The sequence below is a fragment of the Cherax quadricarinatus genome, chromosome 56 (assembly GCF_038502225.1).
Source record: "Cherax quadricarinatus isolate ZL_2023a chromosome 56, ASM3850222v1, whole genome shotgun sequence".
Classification (NCBI taxonomy): domain Eukaryota; kingdom Metazoa; phylum Arthropoda; class Malacostraca; order Decapoda; family Parastacidae; genus Cherax; species Cherax quadricarinatus.
This window is the reverse complement of record NC_091347.1, coordinates 9,701,895-9,717,312: the sequence shown is the minus strand read 5'-3', so window position 1 is coordinate 9,717,312 and position 15,418 is coordinate 9,701,895. Positions and strand designations below refer to the sequence as shown.

Below are 15,418 nucleotides of genomic sequence, written 5' to 3'. Positions count from 1 at the left end.
TTGATGAGGGAAAAAAGGTGAGTGGTGCGTTGAGGTATATGTGGAGTCAAAAAACGTTATCTATGGAGGCAAAGAAGGGAATGTATGAAAGTATAGTAGTACCAACACTCTTATATGGATGTGAAGCTTGGGTGGTAAATGCAGCAGCGAGGAGACGGTTGGAGGCAGTGATGTCCTGTCTAAGGGCAATGTGTGGTGTAAATATTATGCAGAAAATTCGGAGTGTGGAAATTAGGAGAAGGTGTGGAGTTAATAAAAGCATTAGTCAGAGGGCAGAAGAGGGGTTGTTGAGGTGGTTTGGTCATTTAGAGAGAATGGATCAAAGTAGAATGACATGGAAAGCATATAAATCTATAGGGGAAGGAAAGAGGGGTAGGGGTCGTCCTCGAAAGGGTTGGAAAGAGGGGGTAAAGGAGGTTTTGTGGGCGAGGGGCTTGGACTTCCAGCAAGCGTGCATGAGCGTGTTAGATAGGAGTGAATGGAGACGAATGATACTTGGGACCTGACGATCTGTTGGAGTGTGAGCAGGGTAATATTTAGTGAAGGGATTCAGGGAAACCGGTTATTTTCTTATAGTCGGACTTGAGTCCTGGAAATGGGAAGTACAATGCCTGCACTTTAAAGGAGGGGTTTTGGGATATTGGCAGTTTGGAGGGATATGTTGTGTATCTTTATACGTATATGCTTCTAAACTGTTGTATTCTGAGCACCTCTGCAAAAGCAGTGATAATGTGTGAGTGTGGTGAAAGTGTTGAATGATGATGAAAGTATTTTCTTTTTGGGGATTTTCTTTCTTTTTTGGGTCACCCTGCCTCGGTGGGAGACGACCAACTTGTTGAAAAAAAAAACAAAAAAAAATATATATATATATATATCAATATATATATATATATATATATATATATATATATATATATATATATATATATATATATATATATATATATATATATATATAATCAGTAAAATCTCGAAACATCTGATTTTGAATCATTACCAGAACTACGGCTTGGCCAGGACTCGATCCTGCATTCTCATGCTTCCATTTATGTCCTCTTGATCGAGGCCCTAGTAATTCAAACTTTTTGTCCCACTCTGCCTCTTAAGATTTTGTACGTAGTAATCATGTCTTCTCTTGTCCTTCTCTTGTCAGGTTCAGTTCTTTCTGCTTTTCCTTATAGTGCATTCCTCTCACTGCTGGTATTACACTGATTGCAAACCTTTAAATATTTGCGAGTTTATTTACATGCTTGACCAGGTGTGGGCTCCATGCTTGGGCCGCGTATTCAATTATTGGCCTACCATGTGTTTTTGTGAATATAACAGTGGTGTTCCGCTTGCTTGACAATACCCACGTCCCTCCTACCACGTCCACCTCCTGGCGAAGCTCTGTAGCTACTGTCTGCAGGATCATGAGGACACCCCAGGAGCAGGAGCGAGTCTTCAGCATTTCACACAATTTAACTAATACACTTTGTCATATATGAAATCAATTTAATGCTAACAGTTCCTTTCATATTTTTCCTCTGTCTTGTGTCTTTCAGGTATGTCTTCATGTACTGGTGGATGGGTCTTCAAACTGGGCTCTTTGAAATCCTAGGGTTCTGCTGTAGCCACTCTGGGCTCCTGGAGTCTTCCATTATATTTAGGTGAGAAAGAAAACGGTGAGGCAGTGTTACCTTCTTTGTTTTATTTATTTCTCTTGATTTTAATGAAAGTGACAGAAGACGCAGAAAAAAGTTTGTTTATCTTTACCTGGAGTTTACCTGGAGAGAGTTCCGGGGGTCAACGCCCCCGCGGCCCGGTCTGAGACCAGGCCTCCTGGTGGATCAGAGCCTGATCAACCAGGCTGTTGCTGCTGGCTGCACGCAAACCAACATACGAGCCACAGCCCGGCTGATCCGGAACTGACTTTAGGTGCTTGTCCAGTGCCAGCTTGAAGACTGCCAGGGGTCTGTTGGTAATCCCCCTTATGTGTGCTGGGAGGCAGTTGAACAGTCTCGGGCCCCTGACACTTATTGTATGGTCTCTTAACGTGCTAGTGACGCCCCTGCTTTTCATTGGGGGGATGGTGCATCGTCTGCCAAGTCTTTTGCTTTCGTAGTGGGTGATTTTCGTGTGCAAGTTCGGTACTAGTCCCTCTAGGATTTTCCAGGTGTATATAATCATGTATCTCTCCCTCCTGCGTTCCAGGGAATACAGGTTTAGGAACCTCAAGCGCTCCCAATAATTGAGGTGTTTTATCTCCGTTATGCGCGCCGTGAAAGTTCTCTGTACATTTTCTAGGTCGGCAATTTCACCTGCCTTGAAAGGTGCTGTTAGTGTGCAGCAATATTCCAGCCTAGATAGAACAAGTGACCTGAAGAGTGTCATCATGGGCTTGGCCTCCCTAGTTTTGAAGGTTCTCATTATCCATCCTGTCATTTTTCTAGCAGATGCGATTGATACAATGTTATGGTCCTTGAAGGTGAGATCCTCCGACATGATCACTCCCAGGTCTTTGACGTTGGTGTTTCGCTCTATTTTGTGGCCAGAATTTGTTTTGTACTCTGATGAAGATTTAATTTCCTCATGTTTACCATATCTGAGTAATTGAAATTTTACAAATTTTACAAAATTTTATTGTGAATGATGAGATTGACAAGATTAAGAACTGTCTAGAGAGAGCTAGAACTCTCTCATGACTTAGTATGTGCTGCTTGACCATAATCACAGCAAGACGCAGAGGCACTTTATGTAAGCACACATCTGATGATATATAACACTGTTCGCTGAGGTTATCGCTGTTTCTAGGGTTAGTTCTGATCGAGTTAATGTAACTGTATTTTAAACCTGTTTTTCTCTGTCATTTCAGGCGACCAAACAAACTTGAAGTGTGTTAGTTTTCTGACTGTTTTCTTGAGTATGACTACAGTATAGAATTATAATGAACTCTCTTGATAACTGAAGGGGTTTTACAAAGATATTTGTAGTGTCAGTTTCCTTGCTAACGAGACGGTGACGCGTTTTGTTTTCTTTCCTTGGACAAAAATTCCAGTAATTTATTTTAACCGGAGAATTTCTATAACTTCAAATGGTTTGAAAACGTCTACACTAAAGGCCACTTTCTGTCAGCCCTGATGGCACTTCCCGCCTGTGGATCATCTATGGCGGAAAATCATGTCAAGAGTTTTCTTGCAGTCTTGGGAGATGCAGTTTACCAGTCCCTGTCCCCTTATGCTTTTTCTCGGTATCTCCAGTAAGCCTTTGGCTGTCTGCATGTCTTTTAACGTAGTTTAATCTCTTCTAGCTCGCACATTTGTTGACATTATTTCTTTCCTCTCTACGAATACCACTTGGGATATTTATTCTCTTTAATTCTTCACATATGTCGATTCTCTCTACTGGGAATGTTCCTCATTCTTTCCCAGCCTGCGACAGTCTGATGTTTCTCACATCTTGTTGGTTACTCAGGATGTAATTGTTCCTGAGTGTTGGTGTTCCTGTGAGTGTTACTGAGTGTTGGTGTTCCTGTGAGTGTTACTGAGTGTTGGTGTTCCTGTGAGTGTTACTGAGTGTTGGTGTTCCTGTGAGTGTTACTGAGTGTTGGTGTTCCTGTGAGTGTTACTGAGTGTTGGTGTTACTATGGGTTTATAGAACAAAAATTAGAGAAAAGATATGTCCCCTTAATAACTCTGGGCATCTTGCTGACATTGAGAATGAAATGTGCTCGATTTTCATAATTATTTTCAGTTTTCACTCAGGAAGACGATAATATCCCAATAATTAGGTTTTATAGTGGGTCTGAAGAAGATAAATTATGTAATATCACAGTCACTAGCGAAATGGTTATTAAACAGACCGATTGAGGCAAAATAGATCCCCTTTCCCCGATGAACTTTTTCAAGGGTTCTTAGAGTGCAAAATGGAACTTCGTGAACCATTGACTAATATTTTTAATATATATCTTCAAACAGGTGTAGTGTCTGATATGTGGAAGATGGCCAATGTAATTAATATTTTTAAAGCAGGGGACAAGTCGTTACCGTCAAAATACCGCCCAGTAAGCCTGACCTCAATTGTAGGCAAATTACTAGTCAATTATTGCCGAAATTATAAGCCATCTGGATAAGCATAATTTGATTAATGATACTCAGCATGGATTCACGAGGGGCCGTTCCTGCCTAACTAATTTGTTAACCTTCTTCAGTAAAGCTTTTGAGGCTGTTGATCACGATAAAGAATTCTGTATTATTTATTTAGATTTTAGTAAGACTTTTGATAGAGTACCACACCAGAGACTGTTAAAGAAAGTGGCAGCTCATGGCACTGGGGACGAAGTGCTGTCATGGATGAGTCATGGCTCACGAACAGGAAGCAGAGTACACAAATAACCCGCACATACAAGAGAGGAGGTTACGGTGTGACTTCGTAAATGGTCGAAGTCGGACCGAAACGTCGTCGTAAGCTCCTCTCTTCTATGTGCGGGTTATTTGTGTATCGTTCCAGTCACGGTATTGTGCCTTTTTGTTATTTAGGAAGCAGAGTGTGTGCATAAATGGGGTTAAATCCGAGTGGGGATCTGTAACAAGTGGCGTTCCACTTGTTGGAACGCCACTTGTTACAGAATTACTAGTGACACGAAAATAGGAAGGATAATTGATTCAAACGTAGATGTCACGAAACTTCAGGAGAATTTAGACAAACTCAATTCCTGGTCAGAAAAGTGGCAGATACACTTCAGTGTAGATAAATGCAAGGTTCTGAAGCTCGGGAGTGTCTATAACCCTGGCACTGGGGGTTATGGTAAGCAGCAACCTTAAACCAAGAAGTGTAAGCAGCAAAAGTCTAGTGTTTATACTACAACTTTATACATCATTAGTAAGACCTCACCTTGATTACGCAGCTCAGTTCTGGTCTCCATATTGCAGAATGGATATAAATTCGTTAGAAAACATTCAGCGTGGAAACCTTCCACATGAAAGATTGAAGTTCCTTAAATTACATTCACTTGTAAGACGAAGAATGAGGGGAGACATGATCGAAGTGTATAAGTGGAAGATGGGTATTAAAGGCATGTAAATAAGGTTTTGATGATATCCCTCCAAGAGAGATCCCACAATAATGGATTCAAATTAGATAAGTTTAGATTTAGAAAGGATAAAGGTTTGGTAATAGGGTAGTTGATGAGTGGAGTGGTCTGCCTAGTAGGGTTATTGAAGCTAAACCCTTAGCTACTTTCAAATTTAGGTTGGATGAATACATGAGTGAGAGGGGGTCGGATCTGAGTGGGACTTGCACTTGAGTGAGTAAATAGAATTATCAAAGCTTATTGCTTGGGTAGCATTTATTCTGTTTAGTGAGTTGGAATTGTGAAGGACCTGCCTAGCATGGGCCAAGAGGCCTACTGCAGCGTTCCTCCTTTCTTATGTTCTTATAACCTCTCGATTGAGGGGGCCATTGCTGACTTGTCTAGGACGTTAAACTGACAGATTATAGAGGTATGTGTGTGTGTGTGGGAAGCAGTCAGGCTGCAGTACTGGGGTTGAAAAGAGCAGATGTTACCAGGATACCTCAGGGATATGTTTAAAAGACAATATTCAATATAAAGTTGCTAGTAAAGGCAAAGCAATTGATCAAAGAGAGATAGTAGAGGGCAACGAGTGACTAGACCCTTAAGGTTTACTATACTAACAGTAGGAGTCTAAGAAATAAGATAGATGAGCTAAGATTACTTGCAAGTGCAGGTAACAGATATTTTTGCTTTAACGGAGACCTGGTTCAACTTGAAACATAGAGAAATGCCTTCTGAATGCAACATACAGGGTTATAAACTATGTCACACTGATAGGGCCAACAGGAATGGTGGTGGAGTGGCGATGTATGTCAGAGATAATTTAAATTGTTGTATTAGACAAGATATAAAATTAGAAACATGGGACACAGAATCTGGCAACAGTTTCTCAGGGGTCGTGAAAAATTAATTTTGGGTGTGATTTATAGGCCCCCAAATCTTGATAGAGAGTGCAGTAAGCTGCTGTGGATGAAATTCATAAGGCATCTAGATATGAAAATGTGTTAATGGGAGATTTTAACTTTAGACAAACTGATTGGAACAGTGTGACAGGAAATATTGAGTCTAGTGGCATTCTAGATATGGTTCAGGATTGCTTTTTAAAACAGTTGGTGACAGAACTAACTAGAGGAAGCAACCTGCTGGACTTGGTTCTTGCCAGCAAGGAATCGCTAATTAATAATCTTGAGGTTAATGATGAACTTTGGAAAGCGATCACCAATCACTTAGTTTCAATATATCATGGAATTATCCAAATAACTGCAGTCAATTCGCTGTCCAAGATTTTTGCTTGGCCGATTTCATGGAACTGAGAAATTACCTGGGTGGGCTGAATTGGAATGACCTGAGTATGGGATAGGTAGGTGGTGATGGTTGCCAATATGACGTTTTTCAGAGCATAGTTCTAGCTGCCCAGACAACTTTTGATCCCAAGTGGATGAACAATAGATTGAAATATCTCATTAGTTGAAAAAGAGGCATATATAGGCGTATCAAAAGAGGGGAAGGGCAGTTAAGAAATCAGTATAGTCAATTAAAGAGAGAAAAAAAAGAATAAAAGCAAAAAGGGATTATGAGGTTAAAGTCGCAAGGGATTCGAAGACTAACCCAAAAGGATCCTTTCAGGTATACAGAAGTAAGATTAGGGACAAGATAGGTCCACTTAAGACTAACTCTGGTCAGATCACTGACAGTGTGAAATTTTCAGCACTTCCACTCGGTTTCTACTCAGGAAGATACTAGCAAAATTCCAGAATTAATAAATTATGTAGAACAGAACGATAATAAAGTATGTACGATCGGGGTAACTAGTGACATGGTCCTCAGAAAAATAGAGAAATTAAAACCTAACAAATCCCCAGGTCCTGATGAACTATTTGCAAGGGTTTTAAAGGAATGTAAAGAGGAATTTAACAAACCTTTGGCTAATCTTTTCAACATATCACTATAAACTGGCGTAGTGCCAGACAAGTGGAAAAATGGCAAATGTACAGTTCTAGTCACGGCATTATGCCGGGTGAGTGCCCTAGTATAATGCCATGATGAAAATCAAAGGCCTACCATACAGGGGGGGGGGCCTTATTTTGTCAGTGCATTATACCGGGTAGCAACCGTTAGCATGATATCATGGCCTGCCGCCACACTCCACAGTGACTCCTCAGTGCTGACGTGGCTGCCATGGTGAGATGAAGTGTTGCACTTTTGTCTCTCATCTGTCCCATCTTTTGTCCGGTGTTTCCTTTGGCTTTGGGGCTATAGATATTTGATTATGGGTTAAAGGAAGTCTTTAACACCTGAAACTATAGCTCAAATCATAGGGCTTCACAAAGCTGGGCACTAGACAAAAGAAAGTGGAGAATGTTGGTGTGTGAGAGTGTTCAGTGAGGAACTGGGTGCAGCGTTTCAAGGTGGCTGGTGGTGGTGTCGAGTCTGCCAAACCTCGCCTGGCCCCTCGAAGAAGACATCTTTTCGTACCTTGTGTTAAAGAAGCAGTGAATACACATAAGGCAGGGATTCTCAACTTTTTTTTCCATCATCAATTCCCTCGGCTTGATGTATTTCTCCATTTACTCACTTCCATACAAAAAAAAATATCGCCATCATAAAGAGACAGAAAAACAAGGTCCTAAAAAAAATAATTATTCAGGTTTTGCATAAAAATATTTACCCTTTGTCATGTAGTTTTTTTTTACCCCTAAGGGGTAAATTTAACCCTGCTAGAGAACTGCTAGAGAACTGAAAGAAAAAAAAAAACATCTCTAAGAGATGTCTGTAAGAACTGTTAACAGACGTGTCGGAACTGGGCTACAGTAGTCACCGCCAGGTTAAGAAACCGATCCTCTCCAAGCCATAGAAGAAACATAGGCTGGATTATGCAAAGAAATATCTTCACTTGAATCCTCAACAGTGGTCTGAAGTACTTTGGAATGATGAAGCAACCTTCACAGTCACCTGTAACCATGGGGAACATGTGTACCGACCCAGAGATAGTGACCCGCTAGACCCACGCTACACCTGTGGCACCACCAAACACCCAGACTCGCTCATGGTTTGGGGGTGTTTCAGTGCTCAGAGTGTTGGTGAACTCATTGTGCTTCCCAAAAACCAGTATATGAACCAGTATAATTACCTGGAGTTATTGTGTGACAATTTACCTGAGGCATTTGACAAGTGTGGGGCTACAGTTTTTATGCAGGATAGTGCACTGTCATACCGCCAAGTATGTAGTTCAGTGGCTTAAGGCAATTCCCCAGAACTAAACCCTATTGAAAACCTCTGGTCAATAGTGAAGCGAAGTTTACTGGGCAAGGATATCAGTTCCAGGCCATGGCTGGAGGCTACTCTACACGAGGCATGGAATAATATACCTCACCAAACCCTCAAGAATTTGTGTGAGAGTCTTCTTACAGGGCTGAGGGACGTGATTAAGCATAAAGGACGCAGCTCCAAGTAATGAAACTCAGTGTGCAGATACACATATTATAATCTTCCATGGTATGTGTGTTTTGATACGTGTGAGGGGAAGGGGCGGCATAATACCGTGACTAGCACTGTACTGTCTTCCAGTTATGTCCTTGAAGTTGTATTAATAAAGCCACTGGATGGCGAAACGTCTACAGTAATGATACCCAAATGTTGCACATGTGTCTAATTCTTCATTCGCTGTTCGCACTGAACTGTTAGCTTTCTTTTCCATGGGCAAGAGTGATGTGGTAGGTCAAAGTGCTGTTCAAATCGAACAACGTCTGTAAGACTAGGTACTTCCATGGGTACTGGTGGCTCCATTGTGATTTTATCTTCCGGCTCTTCCTCCACAGTGTGACTCACCCGACCAGCAGTATTTAGTTAGCCACTTTCCCAGTAATGTGTGTGTTGTTATTATGCCTACCCAGTGTGTGTGTGTGTTGTGAACAATAAGTAACTAGCAGTTAAACACTTGCGATCTACCACCCTGGGTGAGTGTTAGTGTAACTACCACCCTGGGTGAGTGTTTGTGTAACTACCACCCTGGATGAGAGTATAACTACCACCCTGGGTGAGTGTTAGTGTAACTACCACCCTGGGTGAGTGTTAGTATAACTACCACCCTGGGTGAGTGTTTGTGTAACTACCACCCTGGGTGAGTGTAGTGTAACTTCCACCCTGAGTGAGCGTTACTGTAACTACCACCCTGGGTGAGGGTAACTACCACCCTGGGTGAGAGTGTAACTACCACCCTGGGTGACTGTTAGTGTAACTACTACTACATTACTATAGTACTACTGATATACTACTATTACTGCTATACTACTAACTACTACTATACTACTAACTACTACTATATTACTACTAACTACTACTATATTACTACTACGTTACTAACTACTACTACTACTACTATACTACTACCACTATACTATTACTACTATACTATACTATACTATTACTACTATACTACTACTGTGGCATGCAAAGAGTACGTAACCTTTATTCAGCGCATGTACACACCCTCATTTACAGGCTATCTCCCCCAACCAGCGAACCAGGTTGCTGAGAGTTGATGATGGGGCCCCGTCGTTCAACTAGTGACCAGGTTCTAGCCAATAAGAAGATGGTTTTGGCAATCGCAGAGGTTATGTGGGTACCACTCTCCTGTCTGCCCTTGTCATTCCCATTCTAGAGCTGGTTGAAGCACGGTCTGCTATCTTGTGGCTTCTATTTCTGCCTTGCTTACCGTGGAGTGCACTATACTTATCTCTGTACATAGTGTACATATTGCTGTTCTAAATTGGTGAAGGATAATATAAGTCTAAACTTTTTCTGCTGTTTATTTTGCTCCCATTACACCCGGGATAACAGACCATTTGGAATCCTGGGTTGTAATATGGGTAGCCTGTCCGAGAGCTGGAGCTGGATTTAGAAACTGTTGAGCTTAGGGTGAAGCTCGTAGCAGGAACATTGTGCAGCTTGCTGTCTGGCATTGCATTAGCTTTGCCTACGCTTTACAAATTTTGCGTGTCAGTTGCTTTATGGTCAGCCTTGCTATTGTGTGATCGTTCAACAGCTCGCTACTAGCTTGTTCGGTGTGCTCGCTTCGCTACGGTCAATCTTCTAGAACAGTGTAGCTGTCTGGCATTGCTTTACAAATTTTGCGTGTCAGTTGTTACTAGCCTGTTCGGTGTGGAGAATTTTGCAGTCAGCTTTGCTTGTATGCGTATTCTGCAATCGTACTGTGCATAGCTAAGCGTGTTCTGCAAATTAACGTGTTACGTTGGGGTATTCTGCAATCGTACTGTGCATAGCGAATAACTTATGCCACCTAGACGAGTCAGACGTCTGGTGTCGGCATATACTTTGCATAACCTACCTAAATTGTCCCTACAGCGTTGTTGGAAAATTACTCGTTCCATTGGCATTAACTACAAACGCACTCTCACAGCTGCGCAACTGCGTTTACTGATTGCTGACAAACTTATAGAAGAAGAGATGGCACATCAGACTCCTCCCTCTACGGGAGCTAGGACAAAACTACTATGTTCTCGCAGGAGGAAGATGATACACCTACGGAGCAAAATGGTCAGTATAGTGCAGCTGGGTTGTCTCAGGGTGAATCAGCGTCGTTGGCACTTGAGCTGGCAAAAATCAATCTTGAGCAAACTAGGGAACAGAGAGCATTCGCAAGGGAAGAATTTGATAGGGAAAGAGAAAGGAGGCAGTTTTCGCATTCTGTAAATGATTTTAGTTTACAAAAAGCAGTACAGCTTGTTCCCTGCTTCAATGAGGCCGAACCAGAACAATTTTTCGAAAGCCTCGAAAATTAGGCTCGAGCCTTGAGGTGGCCGGAAGAGCATTGGGCATCGTTGGTTCATACAGCATTATTGGGTAAGGCACAGGAATTTACGTCAGTATTAAATGACGCTGAATTTTCTGATTATAAAGTAGTGAAGACCACAGTGTTGGGAGCATATACATGTATCCCAGCCAAATATAAAAAAAAATTCAAGCTGGGCAGACGACAGCTTGGTCAATCCCTAGTGGACTTTATGAGACAGCAAACCAAAGCTTTTACCAGCTGGTATAAAGCAAGTGGTGTCTCTACCTTTGAGGAGCTGGTACAGCTTATTCTGATTGATAACCTGCTGGAGTCTGTGGGACCAGAGGTTTGAGTCTTTCTGCAGGATCGTGATTTAACCACTGCATTGGAGGCAGCCAGGTTGGCTGATACCTTCGAAACTAACCGCTCCTTGTCCGAGCGGTCCCGTCTCTCTTTTCAACAGCCTGGCATGAGCAGAGATCGTCAACCTTGGAGAATGAAGTGCCAGCCGGAGGGAGAACGTCTACGTCAGCCAACTAAGTCACCTGGTGAGCCACGCTTCTCAACTTATGGTCCACCTGCGGAGAGGCAGACTACTCATGGTGCATCTCGACAACAGTATCCAGAGACACCAGCCAGAACGACACTATTTGCAACGTCAGCAGGGAGTAAAGGGCAAGCCTGTCGTCTGCTTCCTTTGTAACAAAGTAGGTCATATCCGTCCCAACTGCCCCCACAAACCCCAACCCATTGGGAAAATCTCTAATATCCCTAGTAACATGTCCCCTAGAGAAGTAGAAAAAGGTATGGCCCCTTATTATTGCAAGAGTCTTATTTCCCTTCAGGAAAACTCAGAAACAACTGAAGTAAAGACCTTTAGAGATACTGGAGCATATTGCTCACTTGTAAGAGAAGGAATATTACCCCTTTCAGAGAACACTTCCTTGAATTCCTCTGTTTTATTGGAAGCATTTGGAGGAGCTATATATTCTGTTCCATTGCATAAAATTTACGTACAGTGCAAATATTACACTGGGTACTTGACTGTAGGTGTCTCAAAAGGATTCCACATGAAAGATGCCATGTTATTAGTGCGTGTCCTGAACCTATAATGAGTAATTCTTCTCCGGTGTTGGCCATAACTCGGGCAACATCCCAAGGGTTGTTTGGAGAGAATGTTGACCTATCCTTGGACGACTCCGATCTCGGAATAGCCACGTTGTTTTATGAGGCACACCGGCCGGAGCCTCGTAAATCAAGTGAACAGACCCCGATCAAGCCTTCCTATTCCCAGGTTGCAGGATTGCCAGATGTCTCTGTTTCCATGCCCGAGGGACTGTACTTCCGGGAGGAACAACGAAAGGACCCTTCTTTAAAATTCGCTTTTGAGGCAGCCATGGGTAAATCCTCTTTGGGTCATCCGGTCAAGTATGAAGTTAAAAACGATTATTTGATCTGCACTTAGACTGGTAAGGAGATAGAGGGCCGGCAATTGTATGACAGGTTAGTGGTTCCAACCAAGTTTAGACCTCAAATATTAAATATAGCTCATAATACTTCATTAGGAGGTGACTTAGGAATTACAAAAACCTTGTATAGAATCACAAAAGAATTTTATTGGCCAAAATTAAAGAGATGTGAAGAATCATATTAGGTGTTGCCGAGAATGTCAACAAGTAGGGAAACCTGGACATTCCATTAAACCTGCACCTCTCCAACCTATACCTGCTGATGGAGAACCTTTTGCAGATTTAATTATAGATTGTGTAGGTCCACTACCTAGGTCAAAGTCTGGAAATCAATATTTATTTACGATTATGGATAAAGTAACCAGATATCCTGAAGCAATTCCCATGCGCAGTATTAATACTAAAGCTATTCTCAAAGCTTTAACAAAATTCATTTCTTGTTTTGGCATTCCTAAAACTATTCAAAGTGATCAAGGTACTAACTTTACTGCCAAAGCATTTAGGGAAGTATTAACTAGGTTAGGGATAATCCACAACTTATCCACTGCCTATCATCCTCAGTCCCAAGGCGCCTTGGAAAGATTCCATCAGACGTTAAAAACTATGATGAGAACTTTTTGCATGCACTTTCCTATAGACTGGGATGAATCACTACCTTTGTTGCTGTTCTCAGTACGAGAGACGGTGCTCAAAGAAGGATGGATGGGAGAAGACGTTAGCTCAACACTCTACAACCCGTCTTCAAGGTTGCAGGTGGCACGTCAGTTAGCCAAGGCTAACCTAAAGACAGCTCAAAGTAAGATGAAACAGAGGTATGACAGAAGTGCAAAATTCCGCTCCTTCCATCCAGGAGACAAGGTGTTGGTACAGGAACCTATACCTGGCCACACCTTGAAAGCTAGATTTACGGGACCTATGCAGATTGATGTAAATTATGTGGTAGCTCCCATTGATAAGACCTCAAAAACTAAAACTTACCACATTAATCAATTAAAATATTTCCATACACCAGGTCAAGTCCCAGTAATGACTCTGTCCTCTACCTCTGAGGACGACTCTGATTCTTTGCACTCTTATCTCTGAAATTAATATTAAACTTTCAAATTCTGTCCTCCTCAAGGATCCTAGCCCTTTAATGGAGGGATTATCTGAAATGCAAGCAACAAATTTAACTGAGCTTCTACAGTCATATCCTAATATTTTTTCGGATGTGCCGAAAAAATGTACGTTAGGTTATCATGATGTAGATGTGGGAAACTCTAAACCAATTAAACTCTCCCCCTACAGAGCTAATCCTGAAAAGCAAAGGCTACTTCAGCAGGAAGTAGAATTTTTGTTAAAGCATGGTTTAGTGGAGGAGTCATCTAGTCTATGGGCTTCACCGTGCATCCTTGTGAAGAAGGCTGATGGAGGGTTTCGTATGTGTACAGACTACCGTAAGGTGAATGAGGTCACAATTACAGATGCTTACCCTCTTCCTCATCTGGATGACGTAATTGACTTTGTGGGTAAGGCTACTTTTGTGTCCAAGTTAGATCTCCTTAAAGGTTCCTATCAGGTACCTTTGACGGATAAGGCGAAGGAAATCTCTGCCTTCGTAATTCCAGGAGGTCATTATCAGTACACAGTTACCCCCTTCAGAATGAAAAATTCCCCCTCTTCATTCCAGAAACTTATCCATCAGGCTATTAAAGGACTTGAAGGCACGGCAGCGTACCTAGATGATGTTGTGGTGTCTGATACTTGGGATCAACACCTACTTAGACTTAAGGCTCTTTTTGAGACCTTTAAGAGTTCCTATTTAACAGTTATCTAAATCTTCCTTTGGCCAGGCCACTGTCACTTTTCTAGGCCATGAAGTAGGTAGTGGTAAAGTTGCACCTAAACTTGCTAAAGTTCTTGCTATTAAAGATTATCCAGTTCCTCATGATAGGAAATCTCTTCAACGTTTCCTAGGCATGATAGGATTTTACAGAAGATTCTGTAAGAATTTCTCAGATATTGTAGCCCCTCTTACCTCTCTTACCAGTCACAAAGTTCCCTTTAATTGGACCCCAGATTGTCAAACTGCTTTTGACAAAGCAAAAAGAATATTGTGTACTGTACCCATTCTCTTGTCTCCAGACTTCTCCAAACCTTTTTCATTACAGGTTGATGCTTGTGAGTGTGGGGTTGGGGCAGTACTATTACAAAACGAGAATGAGGAGTTGCAGCCTGTAGCATACTTTTCAGCCAAGTTCCAGCCACATCAGAGGGTTTACTCTACCATTGAAAAAGAAGCCCTCGCGCTGGTACTGGCTTTGGAGCATTTCGATGTTTATGTGGGCCAGACATCGCAGGTGGTCACAGTCTACAGTGATCACAATCCTCTAGTATATCTCCAAGCCATGAAGAACCACAACACCAGGCTCATGTGCTGGACACTAAGACTGCAAACATACTCACTCGGAATTAAATATATTGCCGGCAAAGAAAATGTGTTGGCGGACTCTTTATCTAGAGTCTAATATTTTTATTTATTTAGGTTAGGATGTTATATTATTTGTGGTAACCCCTTTTCACGCTTTTTTTTTATCCCCTGGTGTGGGTTTTTTTTTTTTTTAGTGAGGGGATGCGGGCTACCGTCCGCCTGTATCTTGGACCTATGCTAGCCTGACTGACTGCTGTCTCACTCTGAGTTTAGGGTTTGGCTTTTTGTCACGAGAAAAGCTGAGCTCTATCTAAGAGTTGGATGGTGGAGAGGAAAGGCGGTCCCATTATTTTGTGCCATGGCGGCACGGTTACCACTGGGAGGTGGCAGCCTAATCCTGAGCCTTCTCGGGGTGGGGGTGTGGCATGCAAAGAGTACGTAACCTTTATTCGGCGCATGTACACACCCTCATTTACAGGCTATCTCCCTCAACCAGCGAACCAGGTTGCTAAGAGTTGATGATGGGGCCCCGTCGTTCAACTAGTGACCAGGTTCTAGCCAATAAGAAGATGGTTTTGGCAATCGCAGAGGTTATGTGGGTACCACTCTCCTGTCTGCCCTTGTCATTCCCATTCTAGAGCTGGTTGAAGCACGGTCTGCTATCTTGTGGCTTCTATTTTTGCCTTGCTTAC

General features: G+C 42.2%; 1 long non-coding RNA gene across 2 annotated transcripts in view; it reads left to right on the top strand.

The window, feature by feature from the left end:
- LOC138854370 (uncharacterized) overlaps window positions 1-15,137 on the top strand; it is a 107,118-nt gene extending 91,981 nt beyond the window's left edge. The window contains exons 2-3 of one of the 2 annotated variants that reach the window (XR_011393558.1): window positions 1,545-1,649; window positions 14,467-15,137. This is a non-coding gene — a long non-coding RNA (uncharacterized lncRNA). Of the gene's footprint in view, window positions 1-1,544; window positions 1,650-11,310; window positions 12,579-14,466 lie in introns of those variants that run through there. The other variant, XR_011393557.1, reaches the window with a different exon arrangement.
- Window positions 15,138-15,418: the final 281 nt, after the last annotated feature.